This window comes from Bubalus kerabau, chromosome 1 (genome assembly GCF_029407905.1).
Source record: "Bubalus kerabau isolate K-KA32 ecotype Philippines breed swamp buffalo chromosome 1, PCC_UOA_SB_1v2, whole genome shotgun sequence".
In the NCBI taxonomy this organism is placed as follows: Eukaryota; Metazoa; Chordata; class Mammalia; order Artiodactyla; family Bovidae; genus Bubalus; species Bubalus kerabau.
The window spans coordinates 89,358,677-89,385,245 of NC_073624.1; the positions used below are offsets into that span (position 1 = coordinate 89,358,677).

At 40.6% G+C, this 26,569-nt stretch overlaps 1 protein-coding gene across 17 annotated transcripts in view; it reads left to right on the forward strand.

Annotated features, from left to right (window-relative positions):
• The window catches only part of PCED1B (PC-esterase domain containing 1B), a 149,438-nt gene that overhangs the window by 16,319 nt on the left and 106,550 nt on the right, over positions 1-26,569 (forward strand). For 10 of the 17 annotated variants that reach the window (XR_008714743.1, XR_008714746.1, XR_008714756.1 and 7 more), the window contains exons 2-3: positions 7,251-7,329; positions 9,458-9,530. The gene's annotated coding sequence lies outside the window, so the exon portion shown is untranslated. The other 7 variants (XR_008714752.1, XR_008714753.1, XR_008714751.1 and 4 more) reach the window with 7 other exon arrangements.

A 26,569-nucleotide genomic window follows, 5' to 3' on the forward strand; every position in this document is an offset into this window, starting at 1 on the left:
CAGGCAATAATACTGATTTTTCAGTAAAGTTCTGAATTTACTCAGTCAAATTCAAATACTTACTGAATGGTGTTCTCCAGTTTTCAAAGAGTGTTAACATTTACCTCTCAGTTGATACTGCTAATAACTTAATTGTGTTGTTGTTCAATCACTAAATCCCTGGATTGGGAAGATCCCATGGAGACGGGAAAGGCTACCCACTCCAGTATTCTGGCCTGGAGAATTCCATGGACTGTACAGTTCCATAGGGTCGCAAAGAGTTGGACACCACTGAGCAACTTTCACTTTCACTTTTCAGTCACTAAGTTGTGTCAGACTCTTTGCAACCTTATAGACTGAAGCCTGTCAGGCTTCTCTGTCCTCCACAATCTTTCAGAGTTTGCTCAAATTCCTGTCCATTGAGTCGGTGGTGCTATCTAACCATCTCATCCTCTGCCACCCCTTCTTCTTTTGACTTCTCCTTTTGTAACCCGCCAGGCTCCTCTGTCCACATGATTTTTCAGGCAAGAATATTGGAGTGGATTGCCACGTCCTCCTCCAGGGGATTTTCCTGACCCAAGGATTGAACCCAAGTCTTCTGCATCTCTTACATTGCAGGCAGATTCTTTCCCACTAAGCCATCGGGGAAGCTCCCAATAACTTGATAGATAAGCCCAAAAGACAAAAAAGTGGGGATCATGGGAGGAAAGAGACTCGTTTAGATTTACACACCTTACAGTGAACCCAAGTCCCCTGATGCCTGACTGTTTCCCCAGAAGCAGTCAGGTTTCTGACTATTGTATCAACTAGGAATACCTAAAATAACTCATATGTCTATAAAGAAGAGTATGGCTATGGAAAATACACCCCTCAAAATATACAATTTAAGGACAACTTCTTAAATGAACACCCTCTTCCTTCTTTTTATAACTCCTTATCTAGATTTTTAAAACTCAAAACACACATAAACATCTGCCTGTAGCAAACATAGTAAGTTTCCTCCCAGTTAGAAGCTCACATTAAAGCCACGCAGAAGTGAGAAAGGGAAAGTGAGGTGGATTATATTATGTTTATTTTAGTCTTTCTGTTTAGTTTTCCTTTCCAGGCACTGGACTGAACTTAGTTTTAAGAACCAGTAATGAGCATTGATTATTAGTATTTTGCTTTTAGAAATAAATAAAAATTATTTATTAGTATTTTGGTTTTAGAAATGTTTAGATACAAAAATCCAAAGAGTGTTTTGGGAACTTCTCACTGGTGATATCTAGATTTTATTCAGTGGAAAGTCAACAAACACATACCCCAAAGAGCCATTAATAAAATAAACTTCTGGAGTATATAGGGCTCTCCTGCTCTTCTAGCACAAGACAGAACAGGTACTTACTAACTAACTGAATGAATAAATGAATGAAAAGTACCTCAGTATATAGCTGCATGGGGGCTTCCTTGGTGGCTCAGACAGTGAAGAATCTGCCTGCAATGCAAGAGACCTGGGTTCGATCCCTAGGTAGAGAAGATCCCGTGGAGAAGGGCATGGCAACCCACTCCAGTATTCTTGCCTGGAGAATTCTATGGACAGAGGAGCCTGGCGGGCTACAGCCCATGGGATCGCAACGAGTCAGACAAGACTGAGCAACTAACACCTACTTGCTTACTTATCTAGCTGCGTCTCCTCAGTTTACCCAGATTCTCTTGGCCCCATTCACAGAGATGGCAGCACCACCACTGAAACAGCAGTTACTTTCTGTTGAATTTGTAGTAGAGGGAGAAAAGGATGCAGACTCAGAAGCCACATTATTATCCATGCTCCAAATGCTGTCCTACCGAGCTTTGTGTCATAGCAGACAGGGTTCCTCTCCTCTCCACGTGAGGCTTGCCCCCTGCCATGCTGTGAGAAGGAAGCATTTGATTTGGAGCAGTGGTTGACACTCTGCCAGACACTTGTGCCTTCTCCCCAGTTCCTACCTCTGAGAATTCTGCTGTTCACAGTCTCTGCTGTAAAGGACAGGTCTAAATGGCCCTGACCCCACCCCATGTCCATCTCGCCCCAATCTGAATAGACCAGGAGCAGCCTCATGGACAGCCACTCTCTCAAAATCTGAACCGAATTACAGACATGGCCATCAGTGGCTGTGGGCTCCTACTCAGAGCTCACATCCAGTCTGGACTGAGGTTGGCACCAGTGCATGCCAAAATCAAATACAACCAAAGTTACTTGAAAGCCAAATTATAAATAATCAGAGGAAGCAAACTCTTTAGAGGGAAGGCATTAGATATGCTAAAAAAAAAAAAAAAAAAAAGGAAAAGAGTCAAAAGAGAAAGAGTGAAAAAAAATAGAGAATCAGAGACCCACTGACATTCTAGTTCCCAGGTTAGGTTACTATGACATCCAGCTGGACTTTGCTTCCTGCCTCTGGATGTCCATAAGATTGCCGGTTTTATCTTTACAGGTAACTCCTCTTTTTAATTTGAGTTAATTCACGTGAGATTAGATTCCTGGCAACCAACAGCCTCTTGACTGATGGGTTTCCCTTCCTGATCGGCACCCTGTTTTGGTGCAGTCCTTCTCTCTTCTGTGAGGAAAGAACGTGACCTAAAAAACTCTCCCATGTCAAATTGTCTGACTTCTCCAGCAATATCTTTACAAAGCACTGCTGTGAGAGTGCAGCATTAGACACCAAGGAATAATAATTCCCAATACCATTTTGGGCCTCAGTTAGAATATATTTTGGAATCTTCCCAGAGCAAGTTCTTTTATCTCAGTAGCTGACCATGCCCTCTGCCTAAAAGAGCTGCTTATCATTATGCAGAAACATTTTTCTGTTCCCCTACAACACACTCACACACATATGAAACTCTTCTATCAAATTGTAAGTGCCTGAGAATAGGAAAGGATTATGTCCTCACCATCTTTGCATACTTGGCACCTTAGTATATGAATGTACTTTATGAAGGCTGACCCCTATAGCATTCACTTGGATGGATACTTATCATATACATAAATTGAACAAATACTCTTTCTCCACTTCTCTTAAATTTTAGAATGTCAGAACTGACATTCTCAGAAACTTTCCTTTCCCCTTTTGCTACTCTTTCTGGACTTCATGTGAACTTTGCTAGAAGGGTTTGAAGAGGATGAGAAAGACAGGAAAGCAGAGTTTACTTAGCCCAGGAAAAGAAGATTTAGAGGTGGCCCAGTCACAGTCACAAGGTCATGATTAATGAGGCCAATATAGGTATTTGAAGGGATTTTCTGAGCCAGCACAACCTCCTGTTCCATCTGTACACTCCCAACATCGGTCCATAAATCCGCAAGGTCACGTCCATTACCTGCCAGTCATAAAGCTGAATTTCCAATGAGGACATTCAGCACATGTTCATCAATGCAAGCGTCAGCACATTAACCCAGCGGCTCCGAAGGAAGGGCTACACTGTGCAATTTTCCACTCCTTCCTTGGAAAAGGGGCCATTCTCACAGGCTTGACCTATAGCCAACGAAGGATTATTAATAGAAACTCTTGAATCCACTGCTATTCATAAATACTCTTTGAGGCAAGTTATTTTCGTGCATAAAGGACTGTTTTTTTCTAGCAATCATTAACATTTCATTTCTCTTTTGCATTTCATTAAAGGCTAGAGTAATATTCAGAACACTCAAGAAAATCATAGATGGAAATAAAAGAAAATTATTTTGTGAGCATGTTTGGTTCACTTGCATATTATGTGCCTGTCTTTTCTGGTTCAGTAATATGATTTATTTTGTAAACATGCCAGTTTTTACAGACTGAGTCATTGTTAATGTAGAAGCTGAATCATTCATCCATCAATTAATACACTTATTTTCCTTTTCTTTCTCTATATGTTTATTATTATATTAGAAAAATATTAGGAATTCTTTCATTGTGGGTACTTCTCCCATTTGGTTGTGTCATTTGGTTCACAAGTAATGTGGTAAAGCTATTATAAACTTTGTGATGTTTCATATTTCTATTCATAATATTGAGTCAAAACCTTGAGTCATGTTAAATCCTTCAGTATCTGAAATCAGATGCCTCCCAACTGAGGTAAACAGAGAGTCTAGAAAGGGTCAGATAGAAAGGAAACTTTTTCTGACCATGAGAAAGGCCAATCAGACTTTGAAGTCTAGTAGTAGATCTATAGGAATTTACTTTTAAAGTTATTTGATCATCTTGTTTCAATAAGAATCTAGTTTATCCCATTTTAGAATATAATCACCCAGGATATTGAGTTCATTTTAATGTATTAACTTGTTAGGCACATCTCATTATTTGTTCCAGATATCTTCAAGGAAAAGAAATGTAGAGTACAATAAACAATATTACATAGAGCCATACTGTGATTTTAGGGAGGGAAAGCATTAATTGAGAAGAGAACTGAATGCTAGTCACTAAGGTATTGCCAATGAGTTGAATGGTTCTGCTATTTAATTTGGTTTTCTTCTGCCTCAGTTTCCCCTTCAGTAAAATGAGATTCTTCTTCTGACTGAAATCTCACTCTAAGGCTCATTAACCTTTTTTTTATTATTTCTCTTTTGACCCAAACGTGTGACACTAAACATCCCAATTATGATGCATTTAACAATTTACTATTCGGTAGCTATCTTGTGTTAAATGCAATAATTATTATTGGTTGCCATAATATTTCCTTTTCTTACTTTATCATTGGAGAAAACTGAATTAAAAAGAAGAGTTTATTATGAATTATTTCTAAAAACACTCAGATAAATAATTTGTTATAGACAATAGCTCCTATCTAAGCCACTATGCTATTGACTTTCTGGTAATTCCCAAGAAACTTTAATTGCTCTTGCCAAATTATCTTTTGGCAAGATATAGGTATTATAGACTCATAGCCTACCTGCTTACTAAAACACATGATCTATCAAAATTATATCTTAACATCATTAGCTTTTAAATGCTAAAAATCATTTCAGTGCTTGGAAAAGTCTGATGAGCATATTTCCATGTGGAGATTTTCAGATAGAATGTATCAGACAATGTGAGTAGAACAGAGAGCTTTTGACATGTTTTGCCTTTTTTTTTTTTTTTTGGTGCAGTTTCACATGTTTTTACTGTCATAATAATAATCATCAGTGGAAGGAAAATAGATCATTTGACCATTTCCCCTCCCTCTCCTCCCAATTCTGCTTTGAAAAAATTCCAGTCAAATGAGCGGTGATGTCAGAAGGAGATTCTAGATTTCCTTTCAGAACCAACACGTAATGGGCTAAACCATAAAATCGCCATTGATGGTCAGAAATGATTGACCACTGGCAGTTTCATATGGCTCAAGTCAAGGAGCTTTGAGTTTGTATTCCAGCCCTGAGAGTCACTTGCATATCAGCTCAGGGCAGTTACTCAATGTCTGAGTCTTGGTTTGTGAAGTAGGAATAACACCCACTTTGGAAGGTTGATGTGAAACTTAGCAATGTATAGAAACACTGTCTGGTGAGAATAAATGTTCAAGAAATAGTTAATGGTACAATATTATAATCAATGTAAGTAACTTAGGGAGTTTCTTCCCTGGCCCTTTAGTAATTTCCACATGTATGGCAAAGGTGATAGTCGCTATGGTAGAGAGAAATGGAAAATGTTTATTAGACACAATTTTGAAAGCCCCAATAGCTTTAAAAGGCCTTGCATTCCCATCCTGTATGTGTTGGTATGTCCTAGTAAAGTCACAGATAAAATCTGACATATACTCAGTGGAGTAGCTAAATAGGAAATGTACTGAAGCAAATCAAGAACAGAGTTTAAAAAAAAAAAAAAATCAAAACACTGAGCAAACATTCTTAACTTTTGGCAGAGGAACTGGACTGCCCAAATCCCCATGACTCTTAGGGTTATTAATAGCGACTCGTTTTGCCATATTTGGGGTAGTTATATACTTATATATCATGCAGCGTGTGTGAGGCTCTGAAGGCTTGATGGCCTTCTGAAAAATGTGTTACTCTGGAACAAGGATGCCATGTTGTCATCCGTGTCACGCCTACCAGGCTGCACTCGTTACGCGCTGAGGACCAGCCGGGCCCTGCAGCACTGCCTGGAACGCGGCTCCATCTGCTCGGCCAGAGCCATGATGAAGTCACCAGTTACGCAACAGTAGTAATTTGCAGCTATTTATGACCATTTTAATAGCTAAAGTCTAGATGAGAAGGCTGTGTTTACATGCCATGCAGCAGAATGGTTCCATGAATCATTCCCGCAGTAACTTTTGGTCAAACCAATCAACCAAGTGATGAAAAACCAACCAGTTGATCCTGAGGCTGAGATGAACGGTCTCCAAACTAGTCTCCATTTACTTGATGCTCCTCGAATCTGAGGCTAAACAGACTCTGAAAAACGTTCGCATGTTGAGGTTTGGGGAAGTCATTCTGCCTTACCCATGATTTAATTTAAACTAGAGGCTATCCAAAATAGCTTGTTTGTAGCCTATCAAATGTTCACTGTACATGGACTTTAATTATATAAGGAAAAGGGCACATTGACCAAAGGTAAAGAATGTCCATGTTAGAAATTAAGGCCTAATGCCCTCCATCCTGGGATGCAGTTCTGGTCTTCCTTCCCTGATAAGACTGCCTTCCCAGGAGCCAAGGCCATACTGACTCATTGTGTACATGCTGGTCTGTTCTTTTTTTTTAAAACTTGAAAAAAATGTAACCCCGACTTGTTTAACGTTCTTTGTTCTGACAAGATAAAAAACTGTGTGGGAAACCTTGCTTTTCTGGAGCAGTTTTTCCAGAGTAATCTGGGAAGCTGACGTCTGGGCTAGTTTGGTTCAAATAAAACTCTTTTCTATTCTTGATTATTTTAGTTGACAACTTCCCTCCCTGCCCATGCACACAGCCTCCCCTCCGCTGCCCTCCCAGCAAACTAGGGCCCTGCAAACCCTACCCATTCAAAATATTCAGAACCCTAAGACATAAAGTGAGTCAGCAGAGTTTTGGAAACTCCTGAAGAGCATCTGTAAACAAACTGTACTTCAGAAAATGTCTATTTTGGGCATGTGTTTATTTTTTCATTGTCATTGCTCTATTATGTGACTTCAATTAGTGACCCTGACAGCTCATTTGCATCAAGATCAGTAAAACACTCATTTGTCTGTTTCCACTGACTAGAGGTTTTAGTTAATTATCACTTCCTAACAGCCGGAAGGTCAGGCTATTTCCTTTTGTTTCAGGTGGCAGTTAATCCCCTCATTAAGGGTGATGGAAAATGAATAATTAAACTTTTGCCATTTTCTTATTTCAGGTAATGAGAGGCCCTGAGATCCCAGAGGTACCATTCGAGAAGCCTGGGATGTGTTGAGTTCTCTGCTTCCTGCAGACACGTGAGTTTCTCTCCTCTGGTTTTATGGTAAAGTAAGTTAAGCTAAGGTTCTTCCCCTAAATGAAAACAACTTTGCCACTCACTAGCTGTGTGACTTGGGGAAAGGCAGCTCACCTTTGGACATCAAAGTTTTTCTCATTGTAAAAGGGAGAGAATAATGTCCAACTCAGACAACTATTGGGAGAATTAAATGCATGAATGAAAGATAAAAACAAGAAGGCCTGCCACAGGATAAGAGTTCAATCAATGTGAATGAATTAGAGAACTTCCCTGGTGGTCCAGTGGTTAGGACTCCCTGCTTTTGCCACCAAGGGCCTAGGTTCAATTCTTGGTCAGGGAACTAAGATTCTGCATGCTGTGGTGTGGCAAAAAATAAATAAATAACAATGTGAATGAATTATGTTATCACTTTCATTATCACCCTGAGTAAATCACCTTCTGAATGTTGTGGTTATCAGGGCTCCGTCAAACCTTTCCTTGCAGAGATCTTGCTCACACCTGGGTTAAAAGTTTACTTTGACCCACTGGGGCAAGAATTAGGTTAAATTGCCTTAGGCTCAGGAGAAAAAACCCAGGTCTTAGGGAATTCAACTTTTACCCATCCCCTTCTAATCACACCAGAAGATTAGGAGAGAGAGGGAAGGAGACGAGGGTAAAAAACAGAAGGACACTGTACTCAGGACTCAGAAGATTGCACCTGGTGAGAGAAGGTGCCTCTGGCCCTTCTGGGTGTTCTTCATCTCATTAGAGGTTGGCTCACCCTTGGGCCTCCTAGTCCTGTTCTGTTGAGGCTAGTCAGGGGACTGACTACCTTTGTACTTTGAGTCCTCTCTCACCCAACCATGCTTTAGGGGGCCTATAAGCTTTTTAAGTGCTGACTAAAAGTAGACTCAGCCCTGCGAAGGAGATCGCGGCCCCATGAGGAATACTTTCAAGACTACTGAGCTAATTTCTCTTACTGTGCCAGGCAGTGGACTATACAAGGTAAGGGTAGTGCCCTCCAAGATGCAGAGTTCTGGAGAAGCTCCATAGAGAAAAGGGGATCTCCACTGGGTTTTGAAAAACTGATAGGATTCAAATGCCAGAAAAAAAAAGAGGGAAGATAGTCCAAATCAGTAAAGAAAATGAGCAAAGTGGGAAGGGTCTGGGATGTGCCAGGAACTGGGAATCTTCCCAGGGACAGGACCATGGATTGTGTAAGGGAGTAATGGTAGCTGGGGTGCTCAGACAGACATGAACCAGTGAGCATGGATTCCAGGGTTGAGTCAAATCTTTAGACTTTATCCTACAGTCAGGATAAAGACATTGCAGTGTGGAAGCAAAGTGTGTTGTGATGTGCGTGTGGAACGGGCGGAGCTAAGCTTGGTGGGAGGAGCCTGGGGCCTGCGGTAACTATGACCTGGGAATGAAAAAGAAAAAAAGATACACTGGGATGCTAATATGATTATATGCAAAGCTGATGGAGACCACTGCTCAACACTGAATTTAAAAACTGATTTTGTCAATCGTTATTGCTGTTTTAGTCGCTAAGTCATGTCTGACTTTTTAACAACCCCATGGGCTGTAGCCCACCAGTCTCCTCTGTCCATGGGATTTCCCAGGCAAGAATACCGGAGTGGGTTGCCATTGTCCAGGGGATCTTCCCCACCCAAGGGTCTAACCCTGTCTCCTGCACTGGCTGGCAGATTCTTTTATCACTAAGCCACGAGGGAAGCCCAGTTTTGTCATGCTTTAGTCAAATTTATCATTTAGTAAATCCTGTTTGGGTTTGTGTAGGAAGAACATTTTTCTCCTTTAAAAAAGGTTCTCATAAGAAGCAGCTCTAAAACTGCTTCCAGAGGAATAAAGGTCATAAAGGAAAAGTGACTGGAGTACGAGTGATTGAAAGAGCGACAAAGTACAGGTGTCTTGAAAGAACGCACTGTGAGTTGCTGCTTTAATGAGACAAGTACAATCTCATAGTCATTTCATTCCCTCACCAATGTTGGGAAATACTCCCCATGTCGTCCCTTAAAGAGTAGAAAAACATCTTAACAATGATACAGTCAGCAAGTTTTAGAATTTTTAACTGAAAAACTTAGAAAATTAAACCTGGATGAGAACTTAGATAACCTTTCATTCTTTTACAGACGGAGAGACAGAACCAGAGGGCAACCCACCAGGAAAGCCACTGAGCTGTGTGCACCAAGCCCATCACTCAAGGTAACTGCTTTGCCGCGTGGTCTGCTTTGCTGCCTCAGTCCCGAAAGACCATTTTATTGCAGATGCGAAAGAGTTGGTGCTTTCCATTTTCTCTTTCTAAAGTCAGGAACTCTTTTTTCAGATAAATTCCTCACATTTCTCCTTACTGCATACTTTTTTCCTGTTCATGGAATTAAGTCTTTCATTGCGAGGTAAGCCTTGTGTTGAACATACCTTGACTTATGGAGGTGTTACATAGTGGGATGGAAAGTGGAATCGTATGGGAAACTGTCTTGGCCAGCTCTCTCAACTGGTGTTTGCGGTCAGGCAAGGCGACAAAGCATCAGCAAAATGCTGGCCCTGAACTCACCTGTGTCTACGATGATTGTCATCCCAGTTCCTTGGAGGGAAGCATGGAACTGCCTGCCAGGGAGTCACATGAGTCTATCACTGCCCCCTCCCCTCTGTGTGAGTCTCTAGTGGGAGGGAGATGGGGGCCTAAGATGATTCTAGTACCAATTCCAACGTGGAATGGAGTTTCCCATGTGTGCATGTGTGTGTGTGTGTGCTAAGTTGCTTCAGTCATGTCCAGTCCTTTTCAACCCTATGGACTGTAACTAGCTAGGCTCCTCTATCCATGGGATTCTCCAGGCAAGAATACTGGAGTGGGTGCCATGCCCTCCTCCAGGGGATCTTCCCAACCCAGGGATCGAACCCACATCTCTAAGTCTACTGCATTGGCAGGTTCTTTACCATAAGTGCCACCTAGGAAGCCCATACCAACAGGCAATTCTCAGTCACCCTCTGGAGGTCCTACAACTCAATTCTGACACTATTTCCCTGGAGATAGCATCAGACCCCACAGCTAAGGGCTCAGTCCTACAAGACTGCCACCCCCCACCTCCCACTCATCTTCTCCAGATGCCAGTTACAGGTCCAGGTTGTCAGCTGGACTTCTGAAGCATCAGCTGTAGATTGAGATTCCAACTACCCTCTCCTTGGATTCGATAAATTTGCTTGGATTCAATTAATTTGCTTGGATTCGATTAATTTCCTAAAGTGGCTTACAGAACTCTGAGACACACTTTACTGGCTAGATCACCAGTTTATTATAAAAGGATATAACTCAGGAAAAGCCCAGTGGAAGAAATGCTTAGGGCAAGATATGGAGAAAGATCGCAGACCTTCCGTGCCCTCTCCGAGGCTGCTACTCTCCCTTCTCCTCTACACGCTCACCCATCTGGAAGCTCTTCAAGCCCCCTACTATTTTTATATGAGTAGGCTTTTATATCGTGGAGGCTTCCTCACATAACAAGATCAGTGATAAACTCCACTTCCAGCCCTGCTTCCCTCTCTAGAGAAGTGGTGGGGTGGGCTGAAGATGCAAAGCTTCTACTCAAGGCTTGCTCTTTCTGGTGACCAGTCTCCATTCAGGAGCCACCCAGAGTCACCTCATTAGAAATAAAGATGCCCCTAGTGTGCCTGTCACTTATGAATTTACAAGGGTTTTAGGAGCCCTGTGTCAGGGATGGGGAAAAAAGCCAAATATGTATTTCCTATTATAAATCACAATATCATTGGGCCCCTCCTCTGACCTCACAGAAATCTTGGTTTCCTACAGGGTACCCGTCAGCCTCAAAATTCCTCATTCTCCACCTTTCTTAACATACTTCTCTCTGCATGTTAACAACCACAATGAGTAGCCAGTGTCCTGGCCTGACCTCAGGCACAGGAAGTCCTGGTCACCAGAAGTTAAGCTTAATTAATAGAAACTCAAACAGCTGTATCTTATTAAAGTGTTTTATTTAAGTGTACATAGGGCAAGAGCATGTGTATTCAAGAATCTTTGAAAGGCTATAATTTTTAGCACAACCCAGTGAAGTACCCAAGTGGTGTGTTTTCATGAGTGTGTTGCTCCATTAAACACAGACCAGTAATGAGATCTCTCTGGATGTCTGGCTTGATGGTATTTCCATCCAAAAATTGGATCAAATAGAAATATAATGATAGGTGGTAGGTTTCTTAAGCCAAATTCGGTTTTTCACATGTTATAAATATTAGCTTTTTCTGTAAACTTTAAAATTTTCAGAATTAGCTAGAATTTTGAATCTTTTTCTTTTATGACCATCTTAAATTTTTATTTTTTTGCTCATCAGATCATTATTTTTCGGTATTGTCGTGTTTCTGTTCTGGGAGTTTCCTGTCAGACCATAAATGGTGAGGCTAGTTGGGTCTTCTAATTCCAGGTATTCATCTCACTTCCTCTTTCTTTCTGTGTTTCTTAACCTATGGATTCTTCAGCTAACTTTGGAATCATCTGGTGGTGACTTAAACATTGAGCCCGGAAAAGGTTGAGTTGATTCTTTGTTCGGTCCTTCACAGGATGTGTTGGATGCCAGCTGTATGCCAGGAATATTCTAAGTGCTATGGAAATCATAGCACTTAGTGAATAAAAAAATAGCCCTGCCTTCATGAAGTTTACATTCCAGTTGGGCAGACAAGCAGTTATCAAATGATCATACAATAAGTATAAAAATAGTAACACATGGGATAAAGGAAAAAAATTACAGGTAAGTCAAGACCTAATTTCCAATGGTTACAATTTTATTAGGATGCTCTCTTTGGGAATCTATTTAAACTATTTTTTTAAAAAACTAAAATTGATGAAAACCAAAACAAATGTAAACCTTACAAACACATTTTCATTATACTGTAATGGCCATTTTTCATTTTCTGCCCAGCACTTCTTTCTATTTCTTATGGTAACAAAGCCCACTGCAGCTCTCAGAAATGGTGATGTGATCCAAAAGAGGACAATTTGAATCCTTCTCCAGGATTTGCTGCTGGGAAGACTTTCTCCTTGTTGATCTCAGAGGGGAGGGGATGTGAGTTTGAGATGCTGTTTTCCATGCTCATTCCTCTTCTCCCCTCAAGTTCTCCACTGGCACCTCTAAACTTGAACAGAGTGAAGCCAGCCTGCAGAGAGAGGCAAAGAGAAGAGAATCCCAGTGGGGGTTCCTGGCTTTGGATTGGTCTTCGTGGATTTTTCCATGGTTCAGATACAGACTGTAAATTCCTATTTCCAGCTTCAGTGAATTTGAGTCCATTGCTGCCCATTGCTAATGATGAGTCCACATTAACAGAAAGCAAGCACTTCATGCTTTAAAATTGTCTTAAGGTGGCTGGGCTGCCTGGGCGTATCTTCCAATGAATCCATTGAAGTTCTGATTTCCTTCCTTAATCTCCTTAAAGCAAAATTTCTGTACACAATGTACACAAATTCTGTGCCTGAGGTCAGTGGGAGGAAGGGGATGCCATCGGTCTTGATGATCAAGTCTTCATTGTTGATTCATATTCGCGAGAGATTCCTGAAGTTCTGATTGGTGAATGCCCATGCCAGATGTCAAAGGAGTTACCATATTGCATCATATGAAGAGGCTGGGGATCTTTTTTTAACTTTTTATTTTGTACTGGGATATAGCTAATTAATGAACAATGTTGTGCTAGTTTCCTGTGAACAGGAAAGGGACTCAGCCATTCATATACATGTGTCCATTCTTCCTCAGATTCCCTTCCCATCCAGGCTGCCGTGTGACATTGAAAGTTCCATATGCTGTACAATAGATCTTTGTCTCTTATCCATTTTACATATAGCAGTGTGTACATGTCCATCCCAAACTTCCTAACTATCCCTTTCCACCCCCGACCTTCTGCCTGGAGGCTGGGGATCTTCATGGAGTCCAGGTCTTGTTCATCTCCATGGAACATTGCCTGCTTTTCTGGGACAGTCTATGGGACAGGATTGCAAATATTCTGCTCTAGGAGGAAGGGGGTTGTTCTCTTTTCTTCCCAAAGGGATATAGGGGGAACTGATAGCTGGCCTTTAGGGTCCCACTTTCAGAAGATATATTGGGGGCAGACTCCCTGGGGTTTTGACCATTTTCCCAGAAGAAGAAGAGGGTGCAATGGATCCAGTTAGAGCACAAGGGACAGGCGCCGCATGGCACCTGACTTCAGCTTGGCAGAGAGACCAGGTTCCAGCAGGGGGCAGCAGTGACAGCAGAGGCCTCTTCCTCCGGTGAGGGTAGCTCAGGGATTTTGGCTTAGTCATTGGAGTCAGCAGCCTGGGGTCAGCATCCCACACATTAGCTGGTACCTCATGGATGTGTTCAGACACAGTGTCTCCTAAAAGAGGAAACTGGTGGAAGAATGTGTTTTCACTCCTCAAAACTCATTTACATGCAGGTGACACTGTTCTGCCAGTTACAAGCTACGTGTCCTCACGAAAGACATTTGAACTCTCTAAACCTCATCTTCCTCATAGGTAAATAGGAATAAAAATAATAATTACCTTACTGGGTTGTTGGAAGTTAAAATGCAAATATGAGAGAATGAAGTGCTAGCCTGGTACCAGCAAGTACTCAAGAAATAGTGTGAGATGCACAGCCTGCAACTGAGCTGGTGAAAAGGTTACCACCCAGGAGCACAGAACCTGAGGACTTGCTACCTGGTGACGAGGAATCCAGGGTGGGGAGTGGGTGAGCATTGCTTTCTGCAGTCGAGAACACAGATCCATTGCTGGAGTGGGCTCAGGATGTATGCAAGAGCACATGGGAGGAAGAGTAGCCCAAACACTGCTGAGCTTCTCAGGAGGTGATCCATACACACTCAGCAAAGACCTAAGACAGGAATTAGGTACTTTGTGTACAGAAATTTTGCTTCAAAGAGATTGAAGAAGAAAATCAGAGCTTCAGTGGGTTCATTGGAAAATACGCCCCAGCAACCCAGTCAACCTAAGAAACTTATACATGAAGAGCTTACTTTCTGTATTAATGTGGACTCATCAACAGCATGTAGCAAAATGGATTCAAACTCAGTTAAGTTGGAAATAGGAATTTAAGTCTCCTGTATCTGAAGCATGGAAAAAGCAACAGAAGACTGGTCCAAAGCTAGGAACTCCCTCCTTGATATTCTCTTTGTCGAGGATCTGAGTGGAAAGCAAAATAACGGAGTTAATGAAGACCAGTAAATCTTTCCCAGTGACTTCCTTGCCAGGACCCTTTGTACATTCCTCCTCAGAGGCTGTTTGGAAGCAACACATGTCCCAAATATGTCTTGGGTTCCCTTTTCCCCATATCTTTGCCAGCCCTGCATGTTATCCATTGTTCACTTTTCCTAATCTGATAAATCAAGCTGTAGTTTAATTTTCAGCTTCCTGACCACTGGTAAGACTGAGGCTCTTTTCAAATGTTTATTGGGCATTTGTATGTCCTCTTAGATTTCCATTACTTGACTTTTACAACAGAATGTAATCATCTTTAGAATCTCTCCTGTTGTTTCATTTCTGTTTTCTCCTCTACTTTAAACTTTGTCTCTGATGAACCTCTTTTAGGAGTGTATAAAAGAGTATATACCTCAAAGCACACACAGACTTTGTCTTCCTTTGGCAGATTTCTGGTAATAAGTAGAATCCTTTCATCTTTTGGCTTCATCACCATTCAGATACTGAAATGAAAACTAAAATTTACCAATTTGGCTTTAACCTCAATTTAAATCTTTCTTGGTTGAATAAAAGTCATCCACTTGATAGTATTTTATGTGTTCACAATTTGTAAAGATCAGAGTTGAAGGCAGAGTACAGTATAAAGGAGTTTCAAGAGGTTTAGAGTACTAGATTTTAAAATTAGAGTACGAGGATTTTAAAATTCCTGTTTGCATCATTCCACCAATTTCTGTATTACTTTCAGCAAATCGTTCCCCTTTCTCTCTCACAATGGGAGTGAGGAGGAGAATTAAGCTGTATCAGTGATTGTCAACTCTGGCTACAGACTAATTACCTAAAAAAATTTGAAAACTACTGATGCCTACCCACTGGCCAGTTAAATCAGAATCTCTGGGCATGGGATCTATGCATCAGTATTTTTATCAAGTCAAGTGGTTCTGATGGACATGAAGAATGGGAATCACTAAATGCTCTTGTATATATCCCTTCTAGTAAACATTTCTATGATCCTAAAACACTTGAGCAGTGTGTGGAACCCTTGAGTGACTTTTAACTAAGTAAAATGGAGATTCTACTTTATTTTCCACATAATGGAATGGAGTTTAGAACTAGCTTAAACAGATGGCTTGAGGGATATTTGCTCATGGCTGAAATAGTTCATGAATCCTTTTGCTTTTCCAAATCCTCTTATGGTGTTCATGCCTCCAAATGAATTGTTACCATGGGCTTTTGTAGAGCTAAAAAGTAGATAAACACACATTCAAGTTCATAGCAATATTATTCATAATTGCAAAAACATGGAAGTAACCCAAATGTCCCATCAACAGAAGAATGGATAAGCAAAATGTGGTATTTACATATAATGGAATATTATTCAGCCTTAAAAAGGAAGGAAGTTCTGTTTCCTTTGTATGTTACAATATGGATGAAACTTGAGGGCATTTTCTACATTAAATGTCAGTTACGAAAAGAAAAAACTGCATTCCACTTACATGAAGTACTTAGAATAGTTACAGTCATAGAGACAGAAAGTAGAATTGTGGTTGCCAGGAGCTAGGGGGATGCTGGGGATGGGTACATAGTTTCGCTTTTGCAAGATGAAAAGAGTTCTGTGCATGGATGTTGGTGTTGGCTGCACAGCATGATGGATGTGTTTAACGCCTCTCAGTTGCACACTTAAACATGGTTAAGATGGTAAATGTTATGTATATGTGTATTTTACTGCAATAGAAAACATTTTTTAAGTAGATGAACAAAGAGAGATAAGCAAATGAACAATCTATCATGTAAATGTAAATCACTGATTCAGAGGATGGCCAACAACCACTTCTTCTGTCCCCACTTGGTTGAGTTTAGAGTGTGTAAAGTGAGTTTTGCAGGTAAGGTTGTCAATGAAGAGGAAAGCTGTGTTTGCATTAAGATCCACTTCAGTAAACAATCAATAGATTGATTGTAATCAATAGATTACAATCAGCCAATCACTTGATTACGAATTGCAAGCACATCACCCAAAAAGTATTGGGTAATAGCTTGTAGTTAACAAGGACAATGTGTTCAGTACAGGCTCTGACCCAACTTTACTAACAAAATATGATACTCTCTGCGGAAGAACTTCGAGTATTACTGGGGAAGACAAGATCCTGAAGACACAAAGATACTCCATAACATTCCTCTTTATTGCCTGGTAGAGACTTATAAGGGTTTCCCTGGTGGCTAAAGACAGTAAAGAATCCGCCTGCAATGTGGGAGACCTAGGTTCAATCCCTGGTTTGGGAAGATCCCCTAGAGGAGGGCATGACAACCCACTTCAGTATTCTTGCCTGGAGAATCCCATGGACAGAGGAGCCTGGCGGGCTACAGTCCATAGGGTCGCAAAGAGTCAGACATGACTACACAACAGAGACTTATAAATGTAAGAGAAGCAGCCTCATGTGAAAGTCAAGTAAGGAAGGTTTTGGGAGCCTTCTGCATCTCCATTTGGGAGTAAAATCAATGTGAGGGTACGCTTCTCCCTGAGAAGCTGCTTTGATCATGAAAACACGAGCTTCATTTTTAGATCAAACTAGCATTTTCTTTCAGGTAATTATTGACCAGGCTGCTCTCTCGTGAGTCAATACCCAACACATGGCAGAGGTTGGTCCAGTGTGAAGTTTAATTTCCCAGGCTATATAGTTTCAGTGAAACATGAGGTCAGAGCAGCAAAGGTTTGAGCTCTTCAGCTCCCCCTCCACCAAAAAAAAAAAAGCATATGCAGCATGAAAGAATGTGCTAGTGTTCTTTGAAGTTTGACTTACATAACTTCAAATTTCAAAGAGAAATGCATTTTTCCTCCCACTGAATTCAGTTGCTTTAGAAGCAATCTGATTTTTTTTTTAATTAAATTTTGGTAGAACTGAAGAGTCCACTTAGCATTTGGGTTATCTTAGTAATATAAACCCAGGGACACTGTGAACCTCATATTTTGAGCCACAAGGACACAAAGATGAAGATGGTATCGCATTGACCTAGAAGGACTCGCTCTAGGGAGAATCAGCACCCACACAAAAGAGTGTTGTGAAGGGCTGCCTCTTAAATGCTTCAACATGCCTCTGCTGGCTTTTTATGATAGAAGGAACATCTCTATGGTTTTCACTGACCCTCAGAAGAAATAAATGCTTATTAGATTTTTATTTATATGTGTATATCTTTTTATATTTATTTTAATTGAAGTATAGCTGATTTACAATGTTTCAGGCATATAGCAGAGTGATTCAGCTCTCTATATAAATTTCAGATTCTTTTCCATTATAGGTTATTGCAAGACATTCAACATAGCTCCCTGTGCTATTCAGTAGGTCCTTGTTGCTCATCCACTTTTACATAGTAGTGTGTATCTGTTCATTTCAAATTCCTAATTTTCTCTCTGTAATACTTTGGCCACCTGATGCGAAGCGCCAACTCATTGAAAAAGACCCCAATGCTGGGAAAAATTGAGGACAGGAGGAGAAGGGGCCGATAGAAGACAAGACGGTTGAATGGCATTACCGACTCAATGGACATGAGTTTGAGCAAACTCCAGGGGTTGGTGAAGGACAGGGAAGCCTGGTGTGCTGCAGTCCATGGGGTTGCAAAGAGTTGGACACAGTTTAGTGACTAAACAATAATAATTTGCCCTTTCCCTTTTTGTAACCATAAATTTGTTTTCTATGTCAGTGAATCTTTCAATTTAATTTATATGTCTTTATATTTTGTTAAATTGTGGCAAAATACACACGAAGTTTATCATTCTACCCATTTTTAAGTGTACAGTTTAGTGGCATTAGGCTTCCCTTGTGGCTCAGCTGGTAAAGAATCCATCTGCAATGCAGGAGACCTGGGTTTGATTCCTGGGTTAGGAAGAACCCCTGGAGAAGGGAAAGGCTACCTACTCCAGTATTCTGGCCTGGAGGATTCTATGGACTGTATACTCCATGGGGTCTCAAAGAGACACAACTGAGCGACTTTCACTTTCACTTTTTTTAGTGGCTTTAAAACATTCACGCTGTTGTGCAGCCGTCACCACCATCCATCCTCAAAACTCTTTTCATTTTGTAAAACTGAAATTCTGCATCCATTCAGCAATAACTCCCCATTGCTCCTTCCCCAGCTTCTGGCAACCACCATTCTACTCTCTGTCTCTATGAATTTGACTATTCTGGGGACCTCATATTAGTGGAATCATTTAGTATTTGTCCTTTCATAGCAGATTTATTTCATTCAGTGTAGTGTCCTCAAGGTTGAGTTTTTTAAGAGAGCTAATATTTTCAAGTACTCATAAACAATCAATTGTACTTGTCCTAGCCAAGGTGGTTATAGATCTTAATAGGAAGCTGCTTCTCTCAATGGTAAGAGGTACTGATAAGATATTCTGTGCATAGCTGAGAAAAACTGGCCTCACTCAGGAATTGTCTGAACCCATCCAAAGCTTCCCCAGTGGCTCCAAGGGTAAAGAATCTGCCTGCAATGCAGGAAACACAGGAAATTCGCATTTGATCCCTGGGTCGGGAACATCTCCTGGAGAAGGAAATGACAACCCACTCCAGTAGTCTTGCCTGAGAAATCCCATGGACAGAGGAGCAGGCTACAGTTATGGGGTCACAGAAGAACCGGACCTGATTGAGGGACTAAGCACAGCACAGCACGAGGCTCTATGAGCTCTCAAGGACCCCAGCATGGCTCCTAATAACTGTTTGTGGAGGTCATGAAGCTCTTCCACAAAAGGGAGAGAAAAGGCAGCCGGTCTGACTCAGAGCTGCCACGCCAGCCCCCAACCCACACGGCTCTGCACTTGATTACGGGTGTGTATAACCATCTGGTATGTGGGTTTAGCAGTAAGAATGAGAGAATCAGGCTCCCATGTCACATGTTGCTATTATTTTATTTAACACTTGTTATGTGGCCAACACTGCACCAAGCCCAGCATAAACCTGGAATTATTTGATAAAGTCTCTGTTATACAAGAGACACTTCTGCCAAACTTGCTACAGGGGATCAATTCCTCCAGTCCAATGAACAGTAGTCTCATTTCCTCACGCCTTTCAAATACAGTCATGATTGTTTAAATTCTGAAAGCTTTGCTATAGGATTTTTTTTAAGTGCTATTTCAGTAAGAGTCTCGAGGCACATTTCACTGTAGTTCATTAGGCTTCTGTCTTGGAGGAGAATATATCCCTCCATATTCCATGGTGTTAGAGCAGAAAATGAAGCAACCATTTCTACTTACTACATCCCTTGTGGTTTCTATTTAACAAAATAGTAATTTTGGCTGAAAGTTTATCTAGTGATTTTAATCATAGTCTATGTGTTAGACATTAGCAAATAGAAATCTGTGTTTTCTTCATATGAAAGTCACTTCGGAGTACATTACTTTACCAGAATATCTCCCAATGTCGTAATCCTTTAACTGAAAAGTTGGTAATATCCCATTACTTGCCAATATTTATAACAGACATAATACTTTCCTTTCTCTTACGCCTTTTGAAAGGGTCCCCATTCTCCCTGGGCTCCAGGGATTACTGGAATATGCAAGCACCTTCTCCCTTCAATGGGGCTTCCCCCGTGGCTCAGCGGTAAAGAATCTACCTGCAGTGCAGGAGATGCAAGAGACACAGGTTCTATCCCTGGACCAAGAAGATCCTCTGGAGGGAAGCATGGCAACCCACTTCAGTATTCTTGCCTGAAGAATCCTATGGACAGAGGAGCCTGGTGGGCTAGTCTACAGGGTTGCAAAGTCAGACACAACTGAAGTGACTGAGCACAAAGACATGCTCCCTTCAACTGGGAGACTTAAGTTTCATTTCTACAGTAGAGAGCCTCAATCTTCAGTGAGCTTCCTGGGAAAGAGACAGTCTTTGATCTGCCCCCAGCACAACCTCCTGCCCTGCTGGCTGCAAAACCACATAGAAAATCCTTCCCCTTCCTCTTAACTAATATTCCTGCTCTCTGGTACATTTGCCTTTACAGTCTAATACTGCTAACTGGCAAATAGAACTAGCTTTCTCTAAAATCCTACACAGTCCCCTCTGAATTATATGGGATGTCCTATTCATTCCATAAGTAAATGTTTTTCATGACTGGGTTAGCTCTCTGGAATGTACTGAGGAATCAGACAGACTCCTTGTCCTTAAGGACCAGGGAGAGGATGTCTATTTCATTATTATGCAAATCAGGACATAATGCATGGGAAAGAGAAGGCTGTGGGAACTCAGAAGATGGGCAAATCTCTGAATTTAGGAGTGAAACTAACTGACTTGAACACATACTATGTATCTGGCACTGTGTTAGGCAGCTTTGATGAATTATCTAGTTCAGTTCTCACATCCCTCATATGATTAGGCATTTAACCCCTAATTTAGAAGTGAGTTCACCAAGACTTGTCCATATATGATTGTTCACTCAGCTTTTATCCTTTTCATTGCACTAATCCATGCTGGTAACACTTCCTACCTCATGTCCTGTCCTGACCCTGATCCCAACCCCCCAAAATAAGGAGAAGGATTGGAAGGCTTCGGTCAGCTTTTACCAGATTTGAGCTACCTTCTAGTTGGCGTCAGACATTTGTGGGACGTGTAGGCAGAGGAAATGCACGTGTTCAAAGGGTAGTTAAAAATGGAATTTTTTTTAAGAGTTTGCTTTTGAGAGTCATATATTTTATTTTGAGAATCACACAGAGAATGCCCTTTGTATGTTTGTATAATTCTGTCTTCTCCTGTGATTCCAATTACAAAGGAAGAAACTAAGCTTGAAACTTTAGTAATTTTACCAAAGATTTGCTGGAGGTAAGAAGAGACACAAAGCCAAAATAAAGAGAGGGATACTCTTCGATGGAGAGAGCAGCTACCAAATTTCAGATTCAGCATGCCTTCCTGAACACCCACCACATACTTTTACCTTTGAGGCTTGTCTTCTACCATTTTAAGTTCATAGCAAACCTGGGAGGCAGATGCTAATCTCCTGCAACTGACACATGACAGGACTGAGGCCCAGATAATTATTGGGTCAGCCAAAAAGCTCATCTGGGCTTTTCCATAAGTTCACATAGAAAAACCCAAAGGAACCTTTTGGCCAACCCAATAGTAAGTGATGAACTTGGATTCACACTAAGGCCCTCTGCCTCCACAGGCGGCTTCTGATTTAGAAGCAGAGATCTAGACAGAAGCTTTTCAGCTGATTACAGTCTGGTCCAACAAAGCTGGACATGCAGCTTTCTTTAGACTCTATTCTGTCTCCTTAGCACACTGAATAAGAGAGAACATCAGCCCTGGGAATACATCTGTGTCGGGCCCGTAGGATATATGCACAGACCTTGATTCCAGCTCAAGATTACATTGCCCTGGATTAGCAGAGGCTGCCTCCATTCTACCCCTGCCATCACCTGACCCGTAGAACTCTCTCAAGAAAAAAGCAAATGTTCTTATCTCAGAAGGCTTAAGGTCGTTGCCACCCAGCCCTCCAGGAACAGCAGGGATGGAGGTGCCTATTACCAGAGACTGCCACCAAGCAACAGGCCTGAGGGTAAACCTTTATGAGCTGGATCTTGCCAGCATCTGGCTTTCCATTGTGAGCATTTTACTCCAAGACCCAGCAAGTTTTAAGAGAATCTTCTTTCATGTTCCCTGAAGTTCATTAAGCAAAGTATGATCACAGAGTCAGGTGGGAGGAAGGTTTGGGAAGTTAGACTGTGCAAGTGAAAACTGTAACACTGTTTAAATTACTCTAAAGTTGATATGATCTTCAAAAATAATAAAGAAGAAATATTGCACAATAAGTCAGTCCAAATCTCAATCCCTGTGATCTAAATATAATATGATGTTACAGTTTAAGTATTTTAAGGAGCATAGTAAAGCCTGGTACTTAGGTTATCAATATGTGTTTGTATTAATATACAATGTAAATGAACAAATGGATGGTGGTTTTAAGACCTTGTGAAAATCAACAGGGTCAAACTTCTCTGAATTAGGCTTAATTTGAAATCTGTATAATAATGATAGAGGAATTTTCAGGCAGAAGAATCGGGACAGTTAGTCTTCTTCTAGTGCTCCTTTGTGTGTGTGCGTGCTAAGTTGCTTCAGTCGTGCCCGACTCTTTGTGACCCCATGGACACCCACCATGTAGCCCACCAGGCTCCTCTGTCCATGGGACTCTCCAGGCAAAGATACTGGAGAGGGTTGCTATGCCTTTCTCCAGGGGATCTTCCCAACCCAGGGATCAAACCCATGTCTTACGTCTCCTGCATTGGCAAGAGGGTTCTTTACCACAAGCACCATCTGGCAAGCCCACAGTGCTCCTTTATTCTCCACCAAAACCAATATTAAACCACTTTCTGGTGATATCTGCTCTGGATTCTGGCCTCTGCTGGTGTGGTTTCTTCTGACTTCCCATTCTCCTCTGCTCCTTCAATGTCTGTGACTTTTTGCACTTTCCATTTTGTAATTTTCAGGGGAAAGGAGGCAAACAGAAAGGTTTGTCCTAAAGCCATAGAGTCCTGCTCACAAGGAACAACTAGAACTGCTTCAAAACAGGAAGATATTGTCAACACTGATTACCTCCTCTTGGCAGAATGATGAGGTCTAAGTCAACCAGTCAGAATTCTCTAACCTCCTTGGAGATGAGCTCAAGGAGCAAGCCCCTCTCGTGGACACCAAAAGAGTTTTAGTGGGCATTTTAAAGGACCATAAGATCTATCACAAGTAGCATACGCTTTAATGTCCTCTGGAAACGTGTTAATGAAACTTTAGTGCAATTACAGATCCCTTTTGTTAATCCTGGTTGTTTCTCACAGAGGAAGATAATGTTTCTCACTCATTGGGTATTAGAGGAGTCAGGTCTCTGAGGGGGAATTTAACCAAAGTCTCCCAGAACAATTGGTAAGCAGATGGATTAACACATGAATGAATTAAGCTTTTAAGGAGTGTATATAGGATAGCTTTATTCAACCGGCCTGTAAAGTATTAAATTCCTTTTAAGGACAACTTGGCTGAGAATTTAAAATCTTTAATATTTTAAAGAACTTTTCAATGGCGTTTAGCTCCCAGAGTTTTGATTATTAAGATTCTTCCTTGTTTACACTCATGCAAGTACATTGTAGAAGTTCCAGAAATAGCATCCTTTTTTAAGATTAAAATTATTTTTCTTAGTATTGATAAATTTCTTTAAAAATATCCAGTCTTGGGGCTCTTTTATTTCAACCATGCACGATCTCATGTGAAACATTTAAGTTCTCAGCCTAAGTGTATACATGGCATTAATATTATTGAATCAGCTTTTCTATATTTCTGCTTAAATATTCAATGTACTTTTGAACGTTTTCCAAGGTATAGCCTTCTGATATTTACAAACAAACGAACAAGAAACAAAGTTATTTGCTTTATTTGTTTTCTCTCCTTTCTCTCTTGGTCTCCTCCTTCTCTTCTACTTCTTCCTAGTCTTCTTTTCCTTAATCTTATTCTTATCCCTCTCCTTCTTCCAGAAAGATTTCAATTAGGGAATAATCTGTTTCTTTGCTATTAAAAATGTGGTGTGGATTGAATCTCCTTATTCATCTTAGAGATCAAGTTTGGTATTCATCTAATGTGAAAGCATTTATTCTCTAAGTGACGTGATGATTTTCTATAGTGGATGGGAGAATCCCTTTCAGATTTATACTTCTTACATCTTCTTATAATCCTTTTATGTGTAACTTCAGTGAAAAACAATTGTATGTACAGTGTGAACTGCCATGCTAGGGTCCAGTCCCAAGAAATTGTATAGACTTATTTTCACCAGTAAGAGCGTGTGTTAGTGAGCTCGGACTGCCATAGCAAACTGCCATAAGACTGAGTGACTTTAACAACAGGAATGTATTTCTGCCAGTCAGGAGGCACGGAAGTCCATATCTTGTTGCTGGCTGATTTAGTTTCTGGTGAGGACTCTCTTCCTGTCTCTGTGATGGCTGTCTTTTGGCTGCGTCTTCACATGGTGGAAAGAGAGCTTTAGTGCCTGTTCTTTTTCTTAGAAGGACACCAGCCTTACAGGACTAGGGCTCCCCCTCATTTAACCTGTACCAATCACCTCCTCACAAGCCCGGTCATTAGATAGAGTCACACTGCAGGTTATGGCTTCAACTCATGGATTTTGAGGAGACACAGTTCAGTCCTTAACAGAGTGCTTGAACTTTTATTAAACATCAATAAAGCCACATCCCTGTAAAGTAACACCCTATGAATCTACATTAATTATATTAACAAAATTTAAATATATAAGATATGTAGGATACAAAACTATTTCCGAATCAATCATTCCGTGATTTTCTAGTTGATTTCTTCAGCATTTTGTTTCAAAACATGATGCTGTTCTCTCAGTGTTTCCAATTTAAAATAATCTTTACTAATAAGATTTTTTTTTTGAGTCTACATAATGCCAAGTATCCAGAAGGCAAATGCAAAAGTCTTTCATCTAAATATTTATTGACACAACCGCTGTGTGACAAGTCTTGACTACAAAAGTGATGTTGATTAAGCTCTGTGCACACCAATAATTTTTTGTTCCCTTTGGAGAGGTACACAGTCTGTCAAAACACCTGAATTATTTCTACTTTGCAAATAAATTTAATGAAAGAGATGCTTTATAGGTCACAATTTGGGAAAGGTGACATCTTTATTATGAAATGAGCCAAGGTTTAATTTGTAATCTGTAAAACAAACACAAATAGATTGGCCTAGATTGGTCTGTTTTTTCAGTTCCAAAATTCTGTAATATACTTTATTTTGAGATTTTCATTATTAAAAAGCACAGTCAGATCAAAAAATGTGACTTATTTTTGTCATATAAATTTTCATCCTAAAAATAGTAGATAGCAGGTGACTCTTTAACAGTTCACTACCGATATAGTGTAAGTCTTAATAGGTAGTTGGATTATTTGAGCCAAATAATTCACCAATCTCAAGGCTAGGTAATGTTTTATTAAAAATATTGGAATTGTGAGATCCTGGACTATGACAATCATGAATATTTATAAAATTTTATTCTTTGAAAAACTTCAGTTCTGGCATTGTATAGTGACAGACATATATATAAATCAATGGAATAGAATTGAGAGTCAAGAAATAAACCAATGTGTCTATTGTCAACTTATTTTTGACAAGGGTGTGGAAACAATTCAAAAAGAAAGAATAATCTTTTCAAACAATGGTACTGGAACACCTAGATAGTCACATGCAAAAGAATGAAGCTGGAACCTCACCTCTCACCATATACAAAAATTAATTCAAAATTGATCAAAGACCTAAACTAAAAAGGTAAAACTATAAAACTTTTGGAGAAGGAAATGGTAACCCACTCCAGTATTCTTGCCTGAAGAATTCCATGGACAGAGGAGCTTGGCAGGTTACAGTCCATGGAGTCACAAGAGTCAGACATGACTTAGTGACTAAACCACCAAAGCATAAAACTTTTAGAAGAAAACATAGGGTTAAATTCTTATGACCTCATATCTGGCAATGGATTCTTTAGATATAGCACCAAAAGCACAAGCCATAAAGTAAAAGTAGATAACTTAGACTTCATCAAAACCAAAACCTTTGTGCATCAAAGAACACCATCAAATAGCAGGGCGGGAGGTGGGGGAGGGGATAAATTAGGAGTTTGGGATTAACACATGCAAGCTGCTAGACATAAAATATATGAATAACAGAGGCCTACTATATAGCACAGGGTATTCTACTCAATAGGCTTCCCTGGTGGCTCAGCAGTAAAGAATCCACCTGCCAGTGCAGGGGACAAAGGTTTGATCCCTGGGTTGGGAAGATCTCCTGGAGAAGGCAATGGCAACCCACTACAATATTCCTGCCTGGGAAATTCCATGGACAGAGGAGTCTGGCAGACTACAGTCCACAGGGTTGCAAAGAGTTGAACATGACTTGGCAACTTAGCAACAACAATTCTACTCAATATCTTGTAATAACACATAATGGCAAAGAATCTGAAAAAGAAAATATATACATACATTTATATATATATATAAATGTATGTATGTATGTGTACATACAACTGAAGCCCATAG